Source organism: Amblyomma mixtum, chromosome 1 (assembly GCF_055824585.1).
Source record: "Amblyomma mixtum isolate Tamu chromosome 1, ASM5582458v1, whole genome shotgun sequence".
Classification (NCBI taxonomy): Eukaryota; Metazoa; Arthropoda; class Arachnida; order Ixodida; family Ixodidae; genus Amblyomma; species Amblyomma mixtum.
The window spans coordinates 184,934,540-184,960,387 of NC_143012.1; the positions used below are offsets into that span (position 1 = coordinate 184,934,540).

The window sequence follows — 25,848 nt, forward strand, 5'->3', positions numbered from 1 at the left end:
CATCGAAATAGCCGAGAAAGGATTTCTCCTTAATAAACAGCCTTTCACATGAACTGCACTTATACAAGAGAGAGACGAACAAGGAAAGCAAAGTTTGTTCACCGGGCACTGCGACAGTCTGACGACCGGAGCATGACACGGTGCCGTCCCACAGGCTGGCGCACGGTGCCTCGCTGGTCCGTGGCTAGGCGAGTGGTGTTGACCCTGGAGTCAAGCGGGCGCGCTTCTCTGAAACTTGAACAGCGCCTCGACAGACAGCGGTCAACGCCCTTCATTTACTATAGGCACGCTTCACCTCTGTTCGTTCCTCTCGTCAAGGTAAGCGCACACATACACAACATCAACAGTATAACTTCCTTCTCATTCTCGTGCCTGGCTCGCATCCCCATTGGTCAGGCGTGGAGACCGGCTACCAGAGCCTTCCAGTTACTTGTTGAGATGCGCCGCCACCGGCGCGTAAGCGAAGGGAAGACGGCATCACTCAGCACGCTCGAGGCTACGCCTTCTTCGACTGAAATGAGCAGAATTTACCCAAACCTTCTCGACCAATGGACGGCGCGTGCGAACGTGATTCTTTTTGGCGCCGCGCCGGTGAACGAAGTGGAGAGGACAGCAACACACACAAGGTTAGGTGTTCTCCAGGGATACTTTCTTTATTGTTTTAACGGTACGCGCCGGCGAGATTGTTTGTGAGCTGCGCTGGGTTTCCGAATATGCGCCAAATGTTGTGACAATAACGCAGATTTGAAGCAATGTGTAGAAAAAAATTATGTACCCACTGTAGCAGGACTTAGCAAGGCTGCTGCGAACCACCTAACCACGACACCTACCAACATTTGATATATTTATTTCGGAAGTTTAATCAAAAACTGCACATATCGGACGCATGTCTAGAGAGTGAGACATATACAAGATTAACATGTTCACGCTTAAAGCGAGTGAAATTTTATTCAAATGCATGAAGTGTTAAGGCAGCCAGACTTTAATATGTGTGATAGTGGCTGACATTGACATCACATGAAATTGGCTAACAAAGTTGACAGAATAGGCGGCTGCTTTTGTCCTTTGACGTGCCTGTTCGTTTACATTTTCTTCAAAAAATACAGCCGAAATTGACATATTTTAACAACAACAACATTGCCATTTCCAGGGCAGAAATGGTTCTGGCAGTTAGATAGATTTCTTAGGTTTAAAAAAAATGATTGTCACCTAAAAAGGGTTCTTTCTGCCTTTCTTTTTAAATTCCTGCATTGCGTTACTACAACCACTTCAGTACTTTGCACGAATATGACCGACCGCAGGCTAGGAAAAGGTCGATGGTGAAGCGTACTTTTCGTATCCAGTGCTTCCAGAGTGATCCACGGTCTGGTGGCAGCCATTGAACACGGTGGCCTCTGTGGCTTGATAGGCTTCTGCAGTTTCTCCTTGGCTTCCAGAAAAGCATTTTTACACAGCTGCTTCCATACTTTCATCAGACTTTACTTAGCAATGACGGCACCCAGGCAAGAATGTAAAAAATGCTTTAAAAAAGACAAGAAAAATATTTTTTGCTTTAAAAGGGATGGCAGGAATCTGCGGACATCATAACCTAACTCCGCTGGCGCACTTATATATCGTGGAAGTTGTCTATGCCGCTGTAATTAGGACCATACGAAAATTTAGGGTTGCACAGTGTTGATAAAACATAACCAAGATTCTCGGAAAAAAATTTTCTCAACTGGAAAATTGTAACGCACTGTTACAGAAGTATTGAAGGAAATGGTCCGTTCTTGGGATATGTACCTAATTTTTAAGTGTTTCCATCGATCGCATCGAACAGTCAAGTCCGCCATAGAAAACCAATGGGGAACGGTTTTGACGATAGCAAAAACGCTAATAGAAAAACAGAAGGCAATACTGCCGTCGGGTGATCTGTGGATATATTTATTTCTATAGTGAAATGTTAAATTATATAATATAAATTGCGTTCATAAACGGTTTCTCGCTGAAAAATGCTTTTGCCCAGAATCGCTGGGTATGACACGAATGCGTTTTAAGGGTTCCTAACAATTCGAGAGAATGGATTTCTCAACACTGCTTCATTCAAGATATGAATCGCTGGCCTTCAAAGCTTTCGATGTACTATAAGTGTGGGGCTCTCTCCAAAACGCGACTGATTACGTCGGCCTACAAGTCTGTCATTTGTGACCAAAGACGAGCCATGAAGGGTGGCAGCTACGACCGGAAGCGCTTTATTAACCTAATTTTTATTGCGCATATTTACAAAAGAATGTTTTGGAGCTCGTCACAAAAAATTTAGTGAGAAACAGTTGCTGAAAAAGATAACTGGAAGAAGCTTACGCATATAAGATAACGAAACGGATATGAAAATTCCACAAAACGCTACGCAGACCCGTAATTCCTTGTTCTGCCTTTGCGACAAGTTTTGAACTAATCGTTAAAGGCGAAAAAAATTGATACCCCATATCAACGACATGCTTTATTAACATTTGGGAGATAGTGAACGGCGACGGGGAGATGGTGTCGGGCGAGGAGAGTAGGTGGGACGATCCGAAAAAAAGAGGTGCGTATGACTCCCATGAGTGGGAGTGGTATGACTCCCATGATATTTATTACAAAAAAAGAATAACCAATTCCCTATAGATAGGCAATAACTCATTAACACTATCGGGTCATACCCTTAAGGCGCAGCTCATGCGTCCCCTACAGTTTTTTTAATGCTGACTGCATCACCCAAAAAGCTAACCTTTCCTCAGGTGTCAAAAACATGCCGGTATATTACATTCTTTAATTTAAGGACATCTCTTGCACGTTAAGTAAACATAATTTTGAAGGTAGAGTTCCATTGACAGTTATTTCTTTTAAATCAGTCATCACCAATGAAGACTACAAATCTGGTCGTGCTTATCAGAATTGTTCGATCTATTACTGTTATTGAGCCAACATGAGAAATAACCTCTTTTTCCAGCGCATTACGTCGCGCAGATTCTTTATTTCAGTTCGTTAATAGCGGCTGAAGAGATGGTAGTGGGAGCCGACAAGGTGCTTCGGAAATGGCCGATTAGGATCGATGCATACTCCAAAGAAACGTCCCAGCATGAAGCACGAGCACTTGGAGCCGCAGTAGACTGCTGGGCTTAGTGTCAGGGTGCACTGAAAAAAAAAAGAACGAACAGGGGATCTTTCAACATTGTACCTGTATGGTACGTTAGAAGCTTGCAGTGTTCAGGTACAAGCGAACGCTTGGCCGCCAGAGGAGACCTGTGCTTAACGCGCAAGTTGGGAGTAGAGACCGCCGAGTCGAGGCTTACAAATGAGCAAGGTGGTTTCAATTGCTTCCTTCGTCTTCGAACATCAAAGCATAGAGAACTAAGAGTATGAGGTTCCATAGCGCACAATATTCAAGGGACACAACACGAGAGCTGGTGTTGTGTCCCTTGAATATTGTGCGCTATGGATCCTCATGTTGACTACGTACTAGCTGAACACTGACCATTCAATATGAAGTGCCAAGTGGGCTCGTGACTCAGACATCTTTCGGACCCGCTGCATTAGGGCTTCGCCAGCTACCGTCTCTCCGAGGCGGCCGACTCCCATTAGAAACCTTTGTGAAGCGACTAGGCTAAGAGGTTTCGATAGTGGCTCATGAAAAACTGCATCGTTCACTCACGCCAGCAGAATTCCTAAGGCTGTTCGTAGGCCCTCTCTGTCCATCATTTCGGGACCGCAAGCTGTAATACCGAGGGGGATATTAAAGGCAGCTGGTACATTGGGCAAGTAGCCAACAAAGTTTCGTGAAGTCTGAGCATTTAGGAAGGGGGGGTTTTCCCATTGCTCACTTTCCGATTCTACGGATCACATTCATACATGAAGATAGAGACCAGGAAGTCAAGTCCTCGGCTCGTCGCCACTGCAGACGGGAGTCAATAATGACGCTCAGAATAATTTCTATTGAAATCTTTGTTCAGCCACCACTAGCCTCATCCTCAGTGCCTGTGCTGATTTCACGCTGCTGTCCTTGTGTTCTTTCTTCTGTGGCAAACTCTGTGATCTGTTCTTCATCTGTCCCAGTAAAATGGCTTCGAAGATGGCCCACACTGTGCAACTATGCCACAATGTAGCACAATGGTAACAACCGATATGATTACAGGCTACATTATCATCACCGTCATCATCAGCCTGACTACGCGCACTACAGGGCAAAGGCCTCTCCCATGTCTCTCCAATTAACCCTGTCCTTCGCCAGTTGCCGCCACTGTATGCCCGCAAACTTCTTGATCTCATCTGCCCACCTAACTTTCTGCCGTCCCCTGCTACGTTTGCCTTCTCTTGGAATCCGTTCCATTACCGTAAAGGACCAGCGGTTATCATGGCTACGCATTGCACGTCCTGCCCAAGCCCATTTATTCCTCTTGATTTCAAACAGGAAGACATATCCAGCGTTTGTTCCCTCACTCACTCTTCACGCAGCCAGTCTGTTAATGTTACGGCTATAATTTTATGCGAAGCATATTACTAGAGCTACACTACAGCCCGTCGAGCGCGGCGGTGGAGCTACCATTGACCTTTAGCGTGACCACGTGACACAACGTGACAACATGACGTCACAGCAGAGGAGAGATGGGCTGCCTGCTCGCGCGGTTGGCCGCGGCGTTGGAGGCTCCACATCAGAGGCGCGGCGACTGACCACGTGACAACATGACGTCAGAGTCAGAGCAGAGGAGAGATGGGCTGCCGGCTCGCGCGGTCGGCCGCGGCGGTGGAGGCTCCACATCAGAGGCGCTGCAGCTGACCACGTGACGCTACAGCAGCGGTATAAAGCTGAGCTTGCCTCGCTCTCCGGGCACTTACGAGGCGGCCAGGTGTTGGGATGCCGCCTAGAAGCAGGGCTGATTTGAACGAGAAGCGAAAGCTTCAGCGTGCCACAGAGACCGGTAAAGAGCGGGATGAGCGTCTGGCTAAGCGGCGTGCTCAATATGCGGCTCGGCGACAACGTTCTACAACAACTGAAGAACAAAGCGAGGAACTTTACCAAGCCTAGCCATCTATATGCTTCGCATCTGACTAGGCTTAACCTTAGCTAAGCCTCAGCCATTTTTTTTCATAGCTCGCTACTTTGTCGTTAAGTTAAGCTGAACCTTTTTCGTTAGCCTCCACGTTTCTGCCTCATAGGCGACTACCGGAATGATACAGCTGTTCTACACTTTTCTCATGCTGGATATTGGTAAACACAATCTGAGAGAACCCACGGTATGCGCTCCACCACATTCTTATTCTTTCAGTTATTTTCTTCCCATGATCCCTGTCATCGGTCACTAAATGCCCTCAGTGGACAGATCCTCTTACTACTTCCAGCAATTCACTATCAATTGTGAATTGCTGTTCATTTGCGGTACAGTTGAACATTACTTTGATTTTCTGCATGATAATTTTAAGACCTACCGTTCCGCTCTGCCTGTCGAACTCATTGATCATGCTTTGCATTTTATCTCCTGTGTGATTTAGCAAGGCAATGCCATCAGCAAATCGCAAAACCTTTTAACTATTCTTCATTAAATCTTATGCACAACTGTTCCCAATCCAGGCCTGAGAACACCCCCTGTAAACAGGCGGTTAATAGCATTGGCGAAATCGTGTCTCCCTGGGTAACACCCTTCCTTATTCGATTTTTTTATGTATGGAGGACTACGGCAGCTGTGCAGCAGTTATTAATACGTTCCAGTATTTTCACGTAACAGACATTTATACCCTGATTCCGCAACGCCTGCATGACTGCTCAGTTTTCTACTGAGCCAAAAGCTTTAACGTAATCAATTAATAGTATATATTCAATCATTAACCTTCACAGAGCATTTTTCCTTTCTGACAACACGACAGAAGAAAAAAAAATGCCAGGAGAGGACAAAAAGCTACTAACAAAGTTGCTTGACAAGGTCTGTCCACTTGTTTGGCGTGTGCAACAGACCGTCGTGCTAGAGGTAATTAGAGAACCAGGATAAAATAATGCACAATACATACAGGCGTTACAATACATACAGACACTCTTATACTGGTGTATATACTACTCGAATACATAAAACGTAACTTAAGCACGTATGTACGACTGACAAATGTAGAGTATACAGCTGAGGTAACCTTCTATATGCGCTGAACAAAATATTCTAGAAAAGTGACAGCAAAAAAGATAATCACGTACCGTGAACGCTAGAAACAAGTAGGAAATATTGATATAAAATCTGCAGAACAATGCAATACACCGAAAGACCGAAAACTATTACAAAAACAGAGCAGCTTCTTAATCATGTGCAACAAATCATGTTCAATGAAAAATTACTGCCAAACCCATATCCTTTTTTTTCTGGAATGAGATATTTGTTCGCTTTTGTGTAGTAATGTTATTTATTTCAACATTTCCTCTTTGCAGGAAATTCAAGTAATCAGGCATATGGTGCTGCATCATGTATAGGCCGTGGTTTTTAAGGGAAAAGGGTGCCAACCAGTGGCCTCTGTTTCGGAATTAGTAGGCCGATGCTATGGGTCTCCTCAAATTACCTAAGTTTCCAATCTCGTCAGCGTCTTCACGGGAAGCGATTAGGGATCTGCCACGAGGCATAGACTCCCACTCAGGAGTCTTTGTTGTCCCAGAGGTCTGTGAGAAGTTTACCTCTGGGATGTGGAAGATTGGTGCCGCCGATGGCTTCTTCTTGAGGGGCTGAGATAAGCGAGCATCAGCAGAGTGGTACGGCGGGTCCACCGAGACTAAACACCACCCGCCTCTCCCCCCCCCCCCCCCCCAAGCACTGCGTCAGCAGAGGATCTTGAGCAGAGAAGCGAACGCTTCTTCCGGGCTTCAGAAAATGTGATGTTTTCTGTTACCTTTAGTTGGATGATTTGTTTACCATTCTTGAAAATTCCACAAGTTCTTGAGTAAGCAGCGTGTGGCTCGTGACATTCGGGGAATTCTGCGTTGGTGGCCCTGCAGTTTTCAGTGGGGTGTTTGTGTGCGCCGCACTTTGCACAGGTGAGCTTCCCGCGACAAGCACTTGAGCCGTGCCCGTACTTTTGGCACTTGAAACTAGAACACTGCACGGGTTTCAATCTGAGGCCCAAGCCCGGCCCAGGCCCGCGACCTGAAGCCGGAGCCCGGTGCAGGCCCACGGCTTGAAGCCCGGGCCCGGACCAGGCCCGCTAAATTATCGCTCTAGCGGGCCCGGCCCGGCCCGTGAATCCCGGAGAGAAGCCCAGCCCGGGCCCGGCCCGGCCCGTTTCACAGTAACGCTTGAGATATACTGCTCACTCTGAGCAAGTAGACTGCTACTAGACCGACAAGATACTGGCCGACAAAGGTTCTGAAACCACAGTTTGGCTTGCAGAAAGTTGGTTCTTTTTAACCCAGCAGGAAGTGATTAAGAGTAGTGCTCGCCAGGCGCGTCTTTTGGGCAGTGATCTCGTGTAGGTGCGCAAAGATAAACTCGGAAGTTCCGAGAGCCAAATAAAAAGGGCAGCATACGCGCGTAATAGACTACTTTGCATTCCCCGATGATTTTAATCAGTTATATTTTACAGCCCGGAAGTATAAAATTAAAGCTGCCTAGCAAGCAGTGGGATAACATTTTTTAAGTGAACGCGATCTCACAGGTTGAACTGATATCCGAACTGGTCGCCTTTCAGCAAACACGAAAAGCTAAAACGCTTGAGTATTTCACGGTGTGTGTTTTGAGGACTATAAGCGTCCTAAACTCATATGTTCTTCCCGAATGCATTTCTAATAGTGTATAGGTATGTTTTGGGATGACGAACGATCAATGGCCAATTAAGACCGGTTGAATTTTACTCTTACTGGTGGAGCAGAAGATAACGCGCGAACCCCGTGATAACTTACAAGGCAAAACACTTGTCATGTCAACCAGGCTGAAGAAGCGAGGAGGGATAGATGTGATTATGAAATAAGATTTACAAACTCTCGCGAGTGTTTGTGGGTATTTCATTAACGAGACGTTCCGGTCGGCTGATCAAAAAGAAAACCAAATGCGCTTTAGTTTGTGAATTTTCTCACATAAGAAAAATATAGCTAAAAAATAAAAGCTATGTTTTTGGGGCTTAAGGGCCCAAGGGAAGTCAGGCTGTGAGAGACACCGAAGCAGAGGGCTCCGGATCATTTCGACCACGTGGGTTGCTTCAACGAGCAATGATACTGCAAAGTACATGCCTGTCATGCTTGCCCCCTAAAGACAAAAGCGGCCGCCGAGGCTGGGAGCAAACCCTGGTTCCCCGGCTCAGTAATCAAGCGCCTTGGCCACTAAGCCACCGCGGCGGGGAAATAAGGAAATAGTCAATGAGTAAAGCTTAGTTTTTTTCTCAACGCGTACTATAACCCATAGCTTATCCGTATCACTGCTCCAATGCCGCAGTTGTGTACTTCGCTCTGCAAAAGAGAATGAATAGTCGGACACCAGCCGTTTCTTTACGGACCCAAGCCCGACTCGGGTCCGCAGCTTTAAGCCCGAGCCCGGCCCGGGCCCGCAACTTCAGGGCCGGGCCCGGCCCAGGCCCGGCAAAACAGATCATGTCCCGGCCTAGCCCGCGAGCCGAGCCGGGCCCGGGCTTTCGGGCCGGCCCGAGCCCGTGCAGTGCACTACTTGAAATATCTGCGTAGTTTCGGGACATGCGGTCAAACTTTAAAATGAATGAATTCCGCATTCACCGATTCTGGAAGTCGTGTCCGGTAGAACGTGAGTACAATGTGGGGTGTCTTTAGCTCTCTCTTCACCGTTCCGTCTTATTGGTATGCGACAAAGGGCGATGACACTTTAGTCACGGAAGCCTTCCAGGAGCTTGGAATTGGTTTTGCGGTTGAGGTCACGCCTCGGATGGTGCTTAGGCTACGGTGCTGAGGGGTCACATGTAGGTGGCCAAATTGCTGCAGTTTTAGGAGGCTCTGAAGGTGCTTTTTATTTCCAACTTCAACAAGTAGGTCCCCAGAGGAGAGTTTCTTGACTCTGTAGTTTTTTGCGACGAATTATTCGAGAGCCTTCGGAATCAGGAAGCCAGACATGGAGGCTACTGGAGCAGCTTCATACAGAAAGTGTACAATAAGGAAGTCGGGAATGTGTTCAGAGTGAGTGCAAGTCTTATCTAGAGGTACGTCGGCGCTGGACCTTTCCATGTACCGATAAAGTTTATTTGATGTTCGTTTATCCATCGATAGGTGTATATTGACGGTTCCTAGCAGGTAACCTGTGTTTCACCGTCTTAAGCACAGGAAGGTTACGGAGCACCTCACCAGATAGACAGAGAGGGAGTCCGTTGGCCGGTGTTTGACCACGACCCCGACTGCCACCGTTCATGGTTTCTAGCCTTTATCTTGCAACCTTTTGCCACATTGCGGATTACAGCTTCGTTATGGGGGATAAGGGTCCGTCGCGGCGCTAAGCACCATCATCTTGAGACTCGAGATGCCCTTGCGGTTGGTCAGCGTTGAAGCCGAGAGTTTTTCTCGTTGAGCAGATAATGCTTTCGCATTAATATATACGCGCGATCAGTGTGATGCTCCTTTTATATGTCTGCAGTCCAAAGTGCAAGAAAACATACAAAACAGCTACACTGGGCCAAAAAAATAGCAAGCAGCATATTGTAACAAATAACCCAGTTTAAAAAGTGATAGCACTCTATACAATATAGTTTTTGCACTATTGCTTTACTCGGCTGGCGCAGCAGGATGAGCTGATGGTATGAATTGCCGTCCCTGCTTTGTAGAGCATTTGTAGAGGAAAAAAGCGTCTTACGGTAACTTCCAAAGTAACCTTCAGTGCCTTCTAGCCACATGGATCTGAAACCGGGTCTGTTCTAACTATGCTAAAGGACTGATGTTCATGTGAGTCAAGGTAGCGGGATTAAATAGAGTTTACTAGGAATAAAATAATACCGTTTTGTTAAATATTAGCCTCTTCCTGTGCCCGTAAGAATTTTGGCTCTCTTTCTAGGCTGTCTCAGTCAAACTTCGCCTCGTAACAGCCAAGATACTGCCGTGTATATAACGCCTAAATGCTTGCAATACCGATCTGAGTAAGCAGCTAAAACTGCCATCATTGCTCCATGTATGCACCAGAATCATAATGCCTTTCTCAGCAGAATTTATGACTAATGCCTGCGCGCAGTCTACAGCTGTGCAGAACTCATTGGGACCGCTTTACAGCCGCGTGTTCCAGTCGTCGTGACAGCGTTTGGTTTCAAAAAAGGCCATTGTCAAATGAATGCTGTAGTCGAAAAGCGACAGTCGCCTGGAAGTCGCACAGTGCTCGTTTCAGAACCGCCCGTCTGGAGTCGCAAGGCCGCTTGACACATCAATAACGCTTCGGAATACAAAAGAAGCTTGGCGTATGTGGGGCTTCTGACTGTCTGTAGCGTTTATGGGGAAACCTATTTTTGAAGTGAGACCTATAACTGAGGCGACCGGTACGTCGCACTTGCCGGTGATTTTTGTACGCAAGTGAGGGGCGTTAGCCTGATATTTGCAACTGGGAAGGGTACCCTCGACTTACGGCGGGCTTGGCCTTCGCCGGAGTATTCGAAAGCGGTTTTCTTAGCTTGGATATTACCAGACGGTCGGTAATAAGCTGAGACACTCTTTAAAAGTTGCGCTGGCATGCTCACAAAAGCAGACACTGCAATGCGCGTGCCAACAGTGAATGCAAAGTATATACTGGCGCAGACGCCCAAAGCAATGACGCAAAAAACAGCATAATCAGTGACTGTTGTCATCGCTGGCCTTTAATGCCCGAAAGAGTCATTATGCCCATGTCAGCGCTGGCTGTAGTCCTAGTATGATATACGGGGTCGGATAATTCCAGGGCTAACAAACAAATACAATGTTTGTTAAACTGCACGGGTATAAGACGGGCGCTGAAACGCCGCCGACCGATGTGCAACAAGGAATTTAGGCTGTAGGACTCGAAGGCGCAAAGACAGCTGAACACTTCGCCTAAAAGGATCAAGCGCCTGTGACCTGACTCAGACGCGAAAAGGAGAATGAGCTCACCGTGCGAACCATCCAAGACTACGCTACGCTTATCCTGACAAGCATTCCACGTCTGCGCCACATCTAGGTGAATTCTTCTTGGCGAGTGCTTGTTCCTTCAGATGCAGAATTTCCCTCGCCACGCGGGTTTCCGTAGAACCTTGAAATATCTTGGGCTAAGCTGTGGCTCTTTTACTGCCTTGGATTGCTTCCTTTAGGAGTAATGGAATTGAGTGGGAGAGTTGGTTTTGGAGTTGGTTGTAAGGTAATTTTTAAAAGTAAACGTTAAATAACGAGAGCGATTGTGGAGGCTCTTGAGATAGCACGAGTGGGCGATGATTGCGTAAGCGCTCCATCAATTTTGTTGTGAGAAAAAGAGATGTCCTATCTTACATCGGGCACACCGGTTGTCTCAAAGAACGTGCCAGCTATCACTCGTTGGTAATGTTCTTGTAAGCATGCGCAGGTGATTACCATGAGTATAAAAATGTTTTTTGCATGAAATAAAATCAGCTGAAAGTAAGCGCTTTGTATGTCTTCCTTTTCTGTCGTCCTTGTCCTTTTGAGTGTTTTCACTGTCAAGATTCCTTTAGGAATTTGTTAATATTCAAAATTTTAATAGCATGTCTCAAATTATCCTACTGCAATCGCCGAACGAATGAAATAGTACAGGTTGAGTATTGTTAATGGCAAATCAGATACCCTCTCTGGTTCTCGGTTACTTTACGGATAATAGTCACGAAGGTCCAGTAAGGCAGACTAGAGATTTTTTGTGGGCGAATAGGGCCTACTTCGCCGCCCCACAGCACGCTCTCACGATAGCTCTGCGAAGGTTGGAGGGCACTGCGGCGCGACATGGTGTTATTGTGTGGTGGTGTTCACACGCTCGTACTACATAGCTTTCTTGAATGGGTGAAGAGGCAAGGCTGAGCCAGGTATTGGAAACTATGCCTTGATTCCTGTTCTAGACGTCCATCGCTCGTAAATATTTCTCTCACTCACATGGGGCATTAGTATATTTGTTCGCGTCATCAGTAGTAAAAAGGCACCTTGGTTATAGTACAGCATCATACATATAAAGTTAATATACCGGGTTCCGATTGGGTCAGATTACATCTAATTGGTGTTAGTGGAAGATAGATAGTGGACTTGTAGCAAAACCTATAATTCCACTAGTCATAGCTTCGTAGCACAGCGCGCCGCCGACACTTAGCTGTTTCGGAAGATTATAATTGTTCTGTATATACATTCGGCACTTCGGCGAATATTCTTACCAGTATTCGATTCCTATTCGATTCCGCTTTGTCAATACTAGATTCAGCTTCTAGCTACAGTGTTCGTATTCAATTCATGTTTCAAAATTTACTAATCGCACACCCTTAGTATTCATTGCAGATAACTGAATGTCGCCCCTCAAGCAGAGCATCTATTCTACAATCTGCTCTCAGAAACATTTACACGGCCTGAATTGATACACGCCTGGCCCGTATTTAGTTGGTCAGATATCACTCAACGAAAGCAAACAGTTCGCAGAAGGAATACTTACTAATCGGAGGCAGTGTTTCTGAATCTGATATTCTCTGTGGATCCTACGTCTGCTGTAAAATAAAAGGAAAGGATGGTAACAGTTAACAGAACGCTCTAACACCCGGACTCAGTGGTACCGTTGGTGTAAGTGAATGCTTAAAATACAGCGCACTGTCATGCGTTGCGGAGTCAAAAAAGGCACATCTACCGACGATATGAATGTGCTGTCTACCAACACAGTTGAAGAAAACGTACGTTGTGCGAACGGTTGGTTGTGAAGCCTTACATGGAGCTGCCTCAAGTTACACAGTGCGCGTCATGTGACGAACAGGCTCGGCGCAGCCGCCAAACCTCGATGTACACGAGCGTGCAAGAGCAAACCTTCCGCTTAATCTGTGGCCCAAATGCTTGGGAGCGCAATATATAAATGCGTGGGGAGGAAACAACCGTTGGAGATCTGCGACAGACGTCGCCCATCGCCAGTCGGCTGCGCATGCCTGGATTTTATCCGACACGAGTGACGTCGCGCGATTTAAACCAGCTACACAAATTGCATCAATGTGGTTCACGATACTGTTTGTGATGTCGGCGTCTGCCGTTCTTTTTTTTTTTTGAGCAGGGTCATCCTTTGCCATATACGCCAGAAGGTAACAGCGTTGTCCATAGACAGCTATTTGTACGAAGTCCATCAGAAACGATGCTAAGGACCACGTTTGCACAGCTTCTGCTCGCAGATGCGCTCACTACCGCGGGTTTGGTTTATAATGAGCAATACTGGAAATAATATTGCGAGAAAGAAAGCAGCTAGCAAGGGCAAGATGAGAGGAGAAGTACCCCATTGCCTTTTCAGAGGACACATTCGGGCATTCACCGTTTTGCGCGGCCCTTCCATAGAGGCGGAGTGGCACGGGAAAGTAGATGCACTCGGAAGGCTTCTGGGCGAAGGGTGGCGGCGCGTCACCTGCAGTGCGCCATAACAATCGCCGAGGGGAGGCACGCGGAGCTGTCAGAAGGAAGACGTAAGGAGAAGTTCGCCGCACAACTACGGCCGTAAGGTCATGATGCTCAACAAGAATAACATGAGAAAACATCAGAGCTAATGCAGATTTAAGCCCATCACGCAGCGTGGTCCGAAGGCTGTAAATTTCTTCTGGCGCCACCTATCTCTCTGCTCTAAACGATTTAAGTTGTGTGCATTCGAAGCTGTTCCGTTGCAGCAGCCATGTGTGCTTCTAGCTCTTTTGGGTTTTTCAACCTAAGAGCAGACCAACTGGCCCTAATCGCCTTATGTTATTTGTTCGTAGCTCATCTGCGGCTTGCGGAGAAAATGGCGTCATGAAGGCGCACAAGCATTTCCTATTAGCCGGTATTCCATGCATCTAAATTCCAAAAGTCGAAATGGCTGCTGATCAGAGCAAGGGTAGACGGCTAGTAAGCCATTACGTCCGCATGATAACAGTGACACAAAAAGGACATTCACATCGTTCTTCGTTGGAGCCCATAAAGGGGTAAATGAGATGCAAACACGCTTGTCTCTTTCATGTGAATATTTTGACTGTTTTTATCAGGGTAACTTAAATACAATACCAAAAAGAAACGGAAGTTGCGGCGCAGAGAGTAAGCACAAATTTTCTCTTCTACCTAGGCGTATATATTGGAAGCTGTATGGGGCAAGAGCCCTATCACGATCACTAGGTCCTGTTTTACTAATTAACCATTTGACAGCTTTGCAGACCCGTTTCCTGTGGCCGACCCCTCACTGAAAATAAAATATTTTATACCATTCCTATATCTAAATTTATTCACGCATTTAGGACCTCCACTTGTACTGCACTTGACGGTATCCATGTCAAAGGTCAAAATAAGTAATAAGTATGTTTATGTACTCTTATTACACACTAATCAAGAATCGATCAAGAACAGCGCTCTTCCATAAGAATGGAAGGAGAGCAAAGCTGATCCTTGCCTTGAAGAATGGAACCCGTACATCACAAGTACATCACGTACATCACCCGTACATCACCTACATCCCATGACATAAAATCTGCATTCCTTTTTTATTTACTATCACTTTCTGACCTTTCGAGCACCTGTGAGTCGCCGCCTGTTCTATGGCCAATCCCCCGCAGTTATACCCGCCATTATCTTCTTGGGGACAACAACAACAATGCGGGATACTCTGCAGCGGCGATGACATAGTGGCCTAATCCAGTAGCCAGCGCAGCTCATCTGTTCCTGCCGCCAGGAGTTCGAAAACTTGCCGCGGACATAGAGTGTTTCGCTCAAAAGTATTGTGCATAGCTTGCCCCCTTGTCTCCTCGTAGGCTGCCCACAGTCTAGTCAGCAGGCTGCCACCCGCGCACCGTGGTTGAAGGGCAATCAGCCGGAAGTGTAGGACAAACAAAAAACAAACATAAGCGAAATCTTAGATTTATAATTTTAATAATAGCGCAGTAAAAGCCCCCCTCAAAACCTTATAATCACCTATTACAAGATTATCACGCCTCAACCTACTTCGGAGTATTGGACGAGAATCGAGGATTTTAGTCTAACCAACACCATCTTACGACTGAGCCTTCACAAGTTTGGGTCCTGCGCTTTCAGGCGTACAGCCATATACCTTCGTTCTGCATTTCTTTTTCGTAACATATCCGAATGTGTTATTTCGCAACATTTATTCCCGTACTCGCCTCTTCGTCGATAACCACGCCATTCACCAAGGCGCAAACAGCTGAAAATATCATTGAGGATTCCAAAGCGACCTTTATCGCATGCAGGCCTCATGCAATGTGGATGAAAGTATAATCATGTCCGTTTATTATTGATCGGGGGCGTAGTCAGGGGGGGGGGGGGGGGAATTTTTTCGAATTCTCACCGACCGCAGCATGGCCCAAGTACATATCGCGACTTCTACTACTAACATAGTTTTGTTCTTGCCTGAATCGTCTCTCTTTCCGTGTGTGATGTTTACTATCGGTGATTGCGCAAGATGTTTAATTTCTTTGTCTGACGCATTATATAGAATGACCTTTGCTTAGAAACGTAGATTTAATGGAGACATACGTGTATTTAAATATCTTGTTGCGAGGTTTTGTGTATACGAGGTCTGTTAGAAAAGTATCCGACTTTATTTTTTTTTACGAACACTTGATGGATTTGAAACAAGCACGCTTGCACCAGCCTACCTTGAACCTTCGTGCGCATGCACAAATTTTTTCTCGCCTGCGGATAGCGTCAGTCACTGGTACGCAGCGTTTTAGTCAGGCAGTGCGCAGTGCTCTCGTCGGTTTTTTATTGCAAGGGAAATGGCGATGCGACAGGAGCAGCGCTACTGCATCAAATTTTGCCAGAAACTAGGCGACAGCCAAGTGGAAACCATTCGGAATATTCAGACGACTTTCGGTGACAATGCTATGAACAGCACACAGATTAAGCAGTGGTACAATTGGTTTAAAGACGGCCGCACATCGCTACAGAGAGAGCCACGCTCCGGTCGGCCATCAACATGCCGAAATGACCAGGTCATTGCCGAAGTGAACGCTGTGGTGACGCGGGACCATCGTGTGACTACCGGAGAAATTGTGGAAGAGGTGGACATCACCAATTTTTCTGAACATTCCATTATCATCGAAAATTTGGCAATGGAGAAAGATGCGGCGAAATTCGCGCCGAAGCTGCTCACGGTGGAGTAAAAGCAGCTTCGTGTTGAAGTCTCACAGGATATGCTGGATTTCACAAACAGGGACCCAGATTTCATCAACACCATAATCGCTGGTGACGAGTCTTGGGTGTACAGGTACGACCCGGAAACCAAATCCCAGTCGTTACAATGGCAGCATTCCACGTCACCAAGACCCAAGAAGGCCCGCCAAGTGCGCAGCAATGTCAGAGTGATGCTGACTGCTTTCATTGACTCCCTCTGTGTGGCACACCACGCGTACACACCCCACAAAGTAAACATTGACCAAAAGAATACTACAGGGATGTCCTCCGTCGCCTGCGTGGTGCTGTGCGGCGCAAGAGGCCGAAGTTGAGGTCAACAGGAAATTGGCGCATCTATCATGACAATGCTCCTGCACATTCCTCGCACTAAATTCACACTTTTTTTGCGAAAAACCAGCCTCCTGTAGTTCCACAGACTCCTTACTCTTTTAATATGACCTCTTTTAAATCAAGGGGCTATTGAAAGGAGCGCGATTTCAGACAAGAGAGGACATTATGGCTGCAACGACAGCTGAGCTAAACTCCATTCCGAAAGGGGCCTTTTCGGAATACTTCCAACAGTTGCAGCACCACTGGGAGAAGTATGTGGAATTCCAAGGAGACTACTTTGAAGGTGATTAGATTTCTAACGCTCCAGTTGAGGCAGTTTTTTTTCTTTGGCAAAAGATCGGATACTTTTCTAACAGACCTCGTACATACAGCGACTTTTTTGCCAGTGACCCTTTTTTGTCTTTTATCAAGTTGTATCTTCGCATAACTAATACCCCATTTCATCTTCGCACTTCTAATGTATATTTTAGAACTCCTCGCATATACATGTGCTCGCTGTTGCGACTAAATTTTGGTGCAATTACTCGCAATACATGGCCGGTGACAGCTGCTTCTGTGCAGTACACTGGAACGAAGGACAGCGCCATTGCGATTTTTCACTTGCCGTTGGATATGTACAAAAAATGTAAAGGTTCTTGAAAGGCAATGATTCATTAAAATATTTGTCCTCTACTTGCTCACTTCATGACCTTTACGTTTTTCATATCAGCCACATGCAGTACTTTGCTGGTTTCGGACTGACATAGTTCTAGAATCGAACAAAAGGAGCGGCGCCATAGCATGCAAACACAGCCAAACAAAGGAGAAGACACAAGCGCTGACTAACAACTGAATTTTATTAAGGCAAGAAACAGAGGTGAAGAGGAGGAGAACGAACAGTCATGAAAGATAACAGCAAGCCCAAGCAAGCAACAAGACATAAAAAGCCAAACATCAGCTGCTTCTAAAAAGTTGATCTCTGCTGCAAAGAGTGAGTCCGCGTTATTTTCGGCACCCAACAAGCTGGGAAAGTTATTTCCATGCATTTGCGGCTCCAAAAAGAGAGGATGCCAGATAAGACATGACACTCCATTTGTCATGTGCTCAACAGGCGTGATTTATGCCATTCCCATAACATGTGGAAAGATTTGTGTAGACGAAACCGGCCGCTGCCTCAGCGAACGACTGGGGGAACATGCCCGAGATTTAAGTCAATTAAAATTTAAGTACGCACATTTGGTCGCGCACGTAAGTAAGTGCAGAGAGTGCGTGGCTGGTTTGGATGAGACTAGGATTCTAGATAAGAGTGTCGACAAGACTGTGCGTGTTAGCCTGGAAGCGTACTGTATTAAGAGATGCGGCGACACTTGGACTCCCTGAATATCACTCTTTGCACCAGAGGTCGACTTTTTAGAAGCAGCTAATGATTAACCTTTTATATCCTGTTGCTTGCTTGGACTTGCTGTTATATTTCATGATTGTTCGTTCTCCTCCTCTTTACCTCGGTTCCTCGCCTTATTTAAGGTGTGCCTTCCCTGAAATAAATTCAGTTGTTAGTCAGCGCTTCCGTCTTCTCCTTTCTTTGCCTGTGTTTTCATGCTTTGGCGCTGCCCCTTTTCTTCGAATCGAAATGCACAAACTAGCCCAAAAAGAAGTTTTATTGAAATTTTATTGTAGTTCTAGACTTTGTGTGAGATTTTCTTTAATTATTAAATACGCAAATAAATGGAAGCAGTGGTATCAGTTATGTCTGCCACAATTTTTAAGACGTACGAATGCATTCTTTTATTTTAAAAATATACAATTTCACGTGTCTAGACAGTGCGTAGCTTTAACTAATACACAATGGCATTGTCAATCGCAGTGCAGTTATTATTCTTGCATGTGATCCCTCCACAAATTCTATGAGAAGGCCGCGCTGCAACATAAGCCCCATCCGCCCTCCACCCGAAAAAAATTTCTGCGCCACTGTTATTGATGAATTTATGAGATGCCTAAATATACAATCATACTTGGCAGGTAAAAAGCAAATGCGTGATTCAAATTCCCCGGCGAGCATATCTCGTGTAACCTTACTTGGAGGTCATATAAAAATAAAATAATTTCTTGACAGTCAACTGGTTTTCTTATAACTGCGGTGTAATCCTGCCTTAGTTCCTTTCCGTGATAAAGAGACAGTGATGACGTGGTGAATTTTTTTTACGTAACGGTGTTAAAGGCCCAATTTACCAGAAAATCCCGTGTCGGCGTTGTAAGCGAAAAATCACGAGAATGGCTCTGGCAGATGATCCCCAGAGAGCAACCTAGGAGGCGGCGGGGCTGGGTGAGGGGTAAGTAGGTGACGTAACCTTGGGGCGTCATCACAACCTTCCCACCGGACAGTCAGCAAACTGTCCACTGTGGCAAGTGGTAGTTGAATTAATGACTGGTATGCGTGAGAGGGCAACCTGGGCCGTACAGCCGGCCAAATTTTTAGCTCGCGTGCGCGACGGCCGCGTTTTCCGTGCTCCTGCAGCTTATGACGGCGCAAACTTGCTAAGATATCAAATTTAAGCGTAGAGGTTCACTAAACCCCTGCGTAATATGGGGTTTTCCACAAGCTTGCTTCGTCACAAAGAGCACCAGCGGAGAAAAAGCCCGAGCGCACTGCGCCGCTGCGCCAGGAATGCTCTGAGGGCTCCCAGGGATCTATGAATGTTACGTAGCGAATGACCTACTGCATATATAGGAATTAACCCATTAGATATCGCGTCATACCTTTAAAGGCGGAGCTTAAGTGTCCTGAAGAATTTTTTTAGTAAAAACTGGTTATTTGCTTCTATCGTGTTGTTCTGAGAGTTGTGAGGAAAATAATCAATTTATGGCTAAAAAAAGTCAGTTCGGAATTTCATGTTGAGTCTATTACAGCGCATGATGGCCGACATGGACTCAATTCCACTTTTTTATAGACGATGACAGTGTAGTCGATGACAGCCTCTGAAATCCATAGCCGAAAGCCGGTGCCAACGCATGAATTTGCGAAATCATCTGGTGATGCCAACACCTGTATTTCTTTTCTTTGTTGTTTTTCATTTGCGAAATCAGCCGGTGATGCCAACATCTGTGTTTCTTTATAAAAGAACCATTTTCCGTGAGAATGGTCACTTTCTGACGAGAACGCGGTACCGTGCCATTACAGGCAAACATCTATCTCTCTTCAGTGTGGCTTAAATGACTATGTTTCACAGACGTCTGTGGAACCTCAGCTTCAGCGCATATATATATTTTATACGGGAATTATGCTAACGTAGTTGCCACCTCCATTCGTTCAAAACCGACGCTATCAGGAGCGTTCGTTTAGGCATTAGTGCAATTCCAGGTTTGAAGCCTTTCAAGCACAGCTAATTTTATTCACCTCTGCCACTTTGCCTCAGCCTCGCACGCCCTTAGTTTCCAAAGAAATTTCTGTTTCTTTCTTCAAGTAACCAGTGCCGCAAAAAAAGCCGACCACATTTCCTGAGCTATAGGCTCTCTAATGCAATGGGTCCGCGAACGGCGCATACTACATCCTTTCAAAATCATTCGTACAGGGGTGGTCCGCCCCGAACTTGCTACCATTATCGACCCAGTAATGTTAAAGAGGTTAATATAAAAGTAGTGCCCTTGGTGCTTCTAATTATTGTTGCGCGCCCAGGATGTATAGATACAAGCTGTAAAAGGAAAGACGGTTAATAACTATCACAAATGAGGCTTCGGAGGTAAACCGAAGCTTCCGCGGCTTAGTAATACCAGTTCTGACGAGTGTGAAAAAACAGTGGAATGATGTTTGCCAGTAATGTGAATAAGTAACTTATGATATCTAACTTTTTACTTAATAGAGATAGGTAGCTGATTGCAATTAGTGATATGTAGCCGGACGTTACTAAAAGTCATGTATGTTTCTAGAATTTCTAAAATGCGATTAATTTCGGCGCTGCAATTCGGCTCAAGTACTTCTTGCTACTTAGAGCAAATATACATGCGCTTTCAAGAAGCGTGCAGTCAAGCAACCCCTCCGGTTCACGTAACTATTCAAAATAGCCAGATTTTGATGAGTCACAGCTTCGTGAGTAATCGCGTTTTTGAAATTCTAAAACCTTATGTAATTAACACTAACGCCCGGCTACAAATCTCTAAATGCAATCAGGGGCCTATCCCTAATATTTGAAAAGTTAAGAATTGGAATTCAGTTAGCCAGTGTAATAGCTAACAAAATTCGCTCGTTTTTGACATCCGCCAACAAAGGTATTACTACGCCGCAAAAATATTCTCTGTACCTAAAAAAACCATTTTTTTAAATTTAGTGACTGGCTTCTCTGAAACTCCTAGTGTGTGTATATGTACATATGCATTCACTGAATTCTAAATGCCAACTTTTAACCATTGCCGATAGGCGCTTCATTCCAATGAAAGCTTTGAAGCCGGCCCTTGGTATTTGCCCCATGTTTTTAGAATTTTGTGAACACACTTACCCTCCCCGCGGCGGCTCAACTAATTTCAGTCATTTCTAGTCGCGTGCCTGTGGGAGGGAGCAAAGGGGCGGCAATCGAAAATGCGCCACTGAGTGACGCATTCACCGTATCACAATCTCTGCCAGCCTTTATTGGAACACCTATGTGGCGGGGAGTGGCGAGCAACGCAATATAAGCCGACAGAGATAGACGCCTCATATGTGCATCACGTGCACTTTCCACTACGCCTCGTTTCTTCGACCTGGGTCGCCTCATTGCACGATTCGAATCCTCTTTTTGCCATAGTAACGCATATGCCAAGGCATTTGCTCTCCTGTATTCCTTCAATGCAATCCTGAAATGAACAAAGATGCCTACCAGATGATGGTCTGCATCGTGACAGCCGTTATTTGAGCCATTTGCCATGGCGGCTAAGATCATGACTTGCATACGTTTGCTATCTGCGCTGAACTTTGATCCTCCTGTCTGATAGGTTGATACGTGGCGCCTCTTGGCCTACATGGCTAACTTGCCTAATTCTTTGAGTGCTTAACCGAACTCCAATTTTAGTGACACTCGCCTGAGAAAGAACTACGAGTCCTAAATCCACAAGCACATAGCGGTTAGTGCCTATTCTGAATTTCCTGCGGTTTTACTTGCACGAGGCCGGAAAACAAGCCCATATCCAATAATTGGCAATGTAAATCCTATTATCAACTTCTGTTAAGACTTCTGGTGTACGTCGGCAAAAAGTGACCATTAAGTCATGTTCGCACCTAGCCATTATCCAATTAAAGTTATTGTATTATTTGCAAAAGTTTCATTCTAGCTTCTGGAGTTACACTAACCTATGGATTACGTGATTTGCTGATCTCTTTTCAGTTCCTTTAAATAATCGTCTGAAGCTTCCTAAAATGCGCCTTAAAAATTTTTAACAATTATTTTGTTTATGGCTAACGGTGACACTCCAAAGCTTTTCCAGAATGCGAAATCCAAATTGAAAGACTTGGCTGTTAAACGAAGCTATTCAAAGAAAGCAGCCGAATTTTGTTCAGCTGCTTTGCAAAAATATTCAGTGCCTTTCATGCACTACGTAGCATCAATGTAAGCGTTCGGTGACCTCGTTCAGTTATCCTTTGTCATCTTCGTTTCAATCAACACTATGCCTGCCTCACAGCACACCATGAGTTTAGAATAAAGGTTAAATACTTGTCATCTAAAATTATGAAAACAGATTGCACGTAGAAAACGAAAAGCGCATTTACATTTTTGTATGTCACCAGCCGGACATGAAATCAAAAAATATTTGGGCCGTTGATCTCCTTATTAAAAAAAGTAAAATGTTTAACGATAGAGTCGGGTAGCTTGTATTGGAATTTCAAGCACGATCTTATCATCACTTCATAATATTACATACTTCAATCATACCCACAACTCTAAGCCTAGCCTTGGATATATTCGCACGCACTTACCTAACGCAATCCGCCTAATTAAGCAGTCAATGCGCTGTTTTATTTATTTATTTATTTATTTATTTATTTATTATTTTTTTATTTATTTGCAGGTACTCCAATCACATCACAGCCCTGGGTGGTTTCAGCTGGTTGGTACAAGCATGATTTAAAAAAATGGCATGTGCAAAAAAAATGCACTGAGCACTGATTATGCACTAGAAAGCCCAATGAACCCACAATGTAAAGCTAGGCTTCCGAGCATGATCCAGCTGTTGCTCCTGGGGCTTCGCGGGTTAACTGTTTTTCCATGACTGTGACCGTACTCAGAAACTAAAATCGAAGAATCGGTTACTATAACAAAGTCATCAGACCAGAGAGGGTTGGGAACAATTAAATTCTTTGTTTAGTAGGTATTTCTAGAGCAGTACGATAAATGGGATATAGCGATAGAGTTTACAACAGAGGACAGCCTCTGTCCACTCTCGAGCCTTCCGTGTTTGTTTGCCCTATTCTAAGAATAGCCATAGTAGCCTTTGCATAAGTCGTCTTAGGCATGCAGAGATCCAAGCCTTGACAATAAGTTGTGAAGGCGGCTGTCTGAACGCGCTCACCTGCCTACCCATATTTTATTATACGAAATACTTTAAGATGACAACCAGTTTAAGCCTCAATAATGTAACTGAATTATTAAAAGAATGAAATGTTCAGAATGGGTTTCAATTCAATCAGTGAATTTCATTCCACCGTCAAAATTAGCATGCGCACAAGGCATGTGCGCAGTGCTCGCCAGTTATTTGAAGAAATTGCTGAAGCTCGTATGAAACCCTTGTTGAACAATGTTAAATTTGCTAGAATAATACTGCACTGCATGCCATTCGTTTGCAAAGATGCGAACGATACTCACTTGTAGCGGCCAGACACAGTTGTAAGCAGAAGCAGCAAGATAGCCAGATGCAGGAACGTTTGTTTCATAGTTGCTGCGAGCGTCAGTAACTCTTCCCAATCACGAGGGTAGCGCTCCTTTGGTGCGAAATTTATACCAATTTCTTCTCATGACTGCCCACATAAATCCGACATCACATTGTATGCTAAGACACTAAGAACAATAGAACCGTTCTCTCTAAAGCACATACCTGCAATTTACAAGAAAACAACACTCTCGCTCTTGTGTACCAGGAGGAAACGAAAGTAATATATAATATGCGGAACATATGGTCGTCGTTCTCGTTTCAGAGAATGCATTATTACAATACAGGCAACCTTTCCATGTGCCCGTGGCTAAGCTCACACAAGCAGGTGTTGTTCGGAGCTTCAAGGACCTGTGGACGCCTGCTTTAAGTAAAAATGGAAAACCAGACACATCCGTTATTCTTGGGATGTAGTGAGAACAATTGTAGTTCTTTCATTGTATTCGCTCTCTAACAAACCTCTAGTCTTGAGTGCCACCACTTGCACCAGTCCATTGTTTGTCGTTAAGTTGGCTTGATATTCGACGAACCTGCAATCGCGACTACAATACCAAAAATTAGTAATCGCCATTGGCGGTCCTGCGATAGCAGTGACGCTCGCACTAGGCGTAGCTTTGTATAAGGAGGGTTACGAAATTTCTGATTAGGCACCTAAATCGCCTAGTATAACCATGACCGTTTTAGAAGCTGCCACGGGTAATTTTCACCTTTCCAAATTTATGATCACTGCTAGCGTCTAGCGTAGCAGACATAAAGTTATAAAGCCAAGTGCTGTCGACGATAAACGAGGAATATGGAAAAGCAATAGCAATCTAGCTGCAGTATTGTCAGCAAGGTTTTTTGCTAACTGTTCTCTGATGGCCCCGGTTTTTAATCCCCATTTGGGTGTGAATGGGGAGAACAGGAGCTGCTCACACATCGGCATAAAGTGGGCATTCTTGATTGCCAAAATAAACTTCTTCCGCTATTTGCTTCCGTAGCATGTCTGCAAGTTGGAAATTCCTGCTCGGGTTTATAGTAGAAATATCTGATCTTGGAGGAAGAGAAGCGCGACGTTACAGTGGACGTGAGAAAGACGAAGACGGCACGAGCGCTTGCCTCGTCTGCGCGTTAACTCAGATTCCCCCTGAGTAGCGTTTTCCTTCCTTATAACAGCTGCGACTAACTGGCCAAAATATCTGTACTCAATATCTTACCAGTCGGCACACAGAACTCCTGCAACTAACGCGTTGTCACATATAGAAAGGACACTTCTATTATCTGCACATCTTGCCATTTTGTATTTTTGTTAACTCACGAGTTCAAAAGTTCATTTGGAACATATTTTCTTTGTTGCTCTCTTTGATTGGTTCATTAGGTTCGACTGGCGTTGCGATATTTATAAAACGTTCCAATTTCTCGGTTCTCCTTTTCTCGGTCCCCCTTTTCATCCTAGATGCCTGTCATATGCGTGCTGAAATTCTTTTATAGTACTCATCCCACTTCGATCGCTTCTAACGGTTTTAATTTTAAATATGCATCTGTATATTTTCTTGGCGTAAGGTATAATTCTTTTGGCAGCATGCTTTTTATTTTCGATTTTGCGTTTGTTTGTTCTCTAGTTTTTACGCAACCCAAAATCATCGATAATGTATTAGAGCATGTGCGTTTAATGTAATGAAGAGGTAAATACCTGTAAAATGCTTAGCAATACACGTTTATCAGGTCTATACCAAGAGCAATCAGAATTCATACAGGCATGGAAGAAAGCGTTGGCAGCTGCCCAAGCTCATGCAGCGCACGGAGAGCCTGGGACGCGTCCACTTGAAGGTGACGTTTACCGGTGTGCGTTGCCTTGGGTGCCGCAGCGGGATGGTAATCTAATTTGCTCGGCGAACAGCCAAAGTTCGTTAAGGCAATGTGCCAACGCTAACCGCATTGTCGAAATTATTAACACTACCGCATATATTTCTGTTGAACTGTAAATTTCTGATTAACTGTAAAACAAAAACAAGTTGGCAGTATGTCTACCAAACCAAAAAATTCACCGATTTCTGAAGTGTGCCAAACACTGGTATTGCTATGCCGCCAAATATTTTTTTGTTTGCGAAAATTATTGGCTTTAGAGCAATCCAAGATCGTATGCGGAGCCTTCGTCGCCACTTTGAAGCTACCGAGCTATAGAGGATAAAAAGCAGCCTGAAAGTGTGTAGCGCCCGGCGACGCTATAAAGCGCAGGCGCTGAGATCGGCGTTCCCGCGACAGAAGAAAATAAAGAACGACAGCGCGTGCTCGGAGCGCACGCCCGGCACACGCAGTACGGAACTAGAAGCCTGCCACGCTGGTCGTCTTTCTCTGGTGCTCCGCTGCGACCCCGAAAATCCTCAACAGTGGTGACCCGG

At 45.2% G+C, this 25,848-nt stretch overlaps 1 long non-coding RNA gene across 2 annotated transcripts; it reads right to left on the reverse strand.

The window, feature by feature from the left end:
* Positions 1 to 2,574: 2,574 nt before the first annotated feature.
* Positions 2,575 to 25,848, reverse strand: LOC149370197 (uncharacterized). Of its 2 annotated transcripts, none has more exons than XR_016285607.1 (3): positions 23,404 to 25,848; positions 12,564 to 12,615; positions 2,575 to 3,153 (listed from the first exon to the last, which is right to left on the reverse strand). It is a non-coding gene; the product is annotated as an uncharacterized LOC149370197 (long non-coding RNA). The 2 variants fall into 2 exon arrangements; XR_016285608.1 differs by lacking the exon at positions 23,404 to 25,848 and adding an exon at positions 13,416 to 18,019.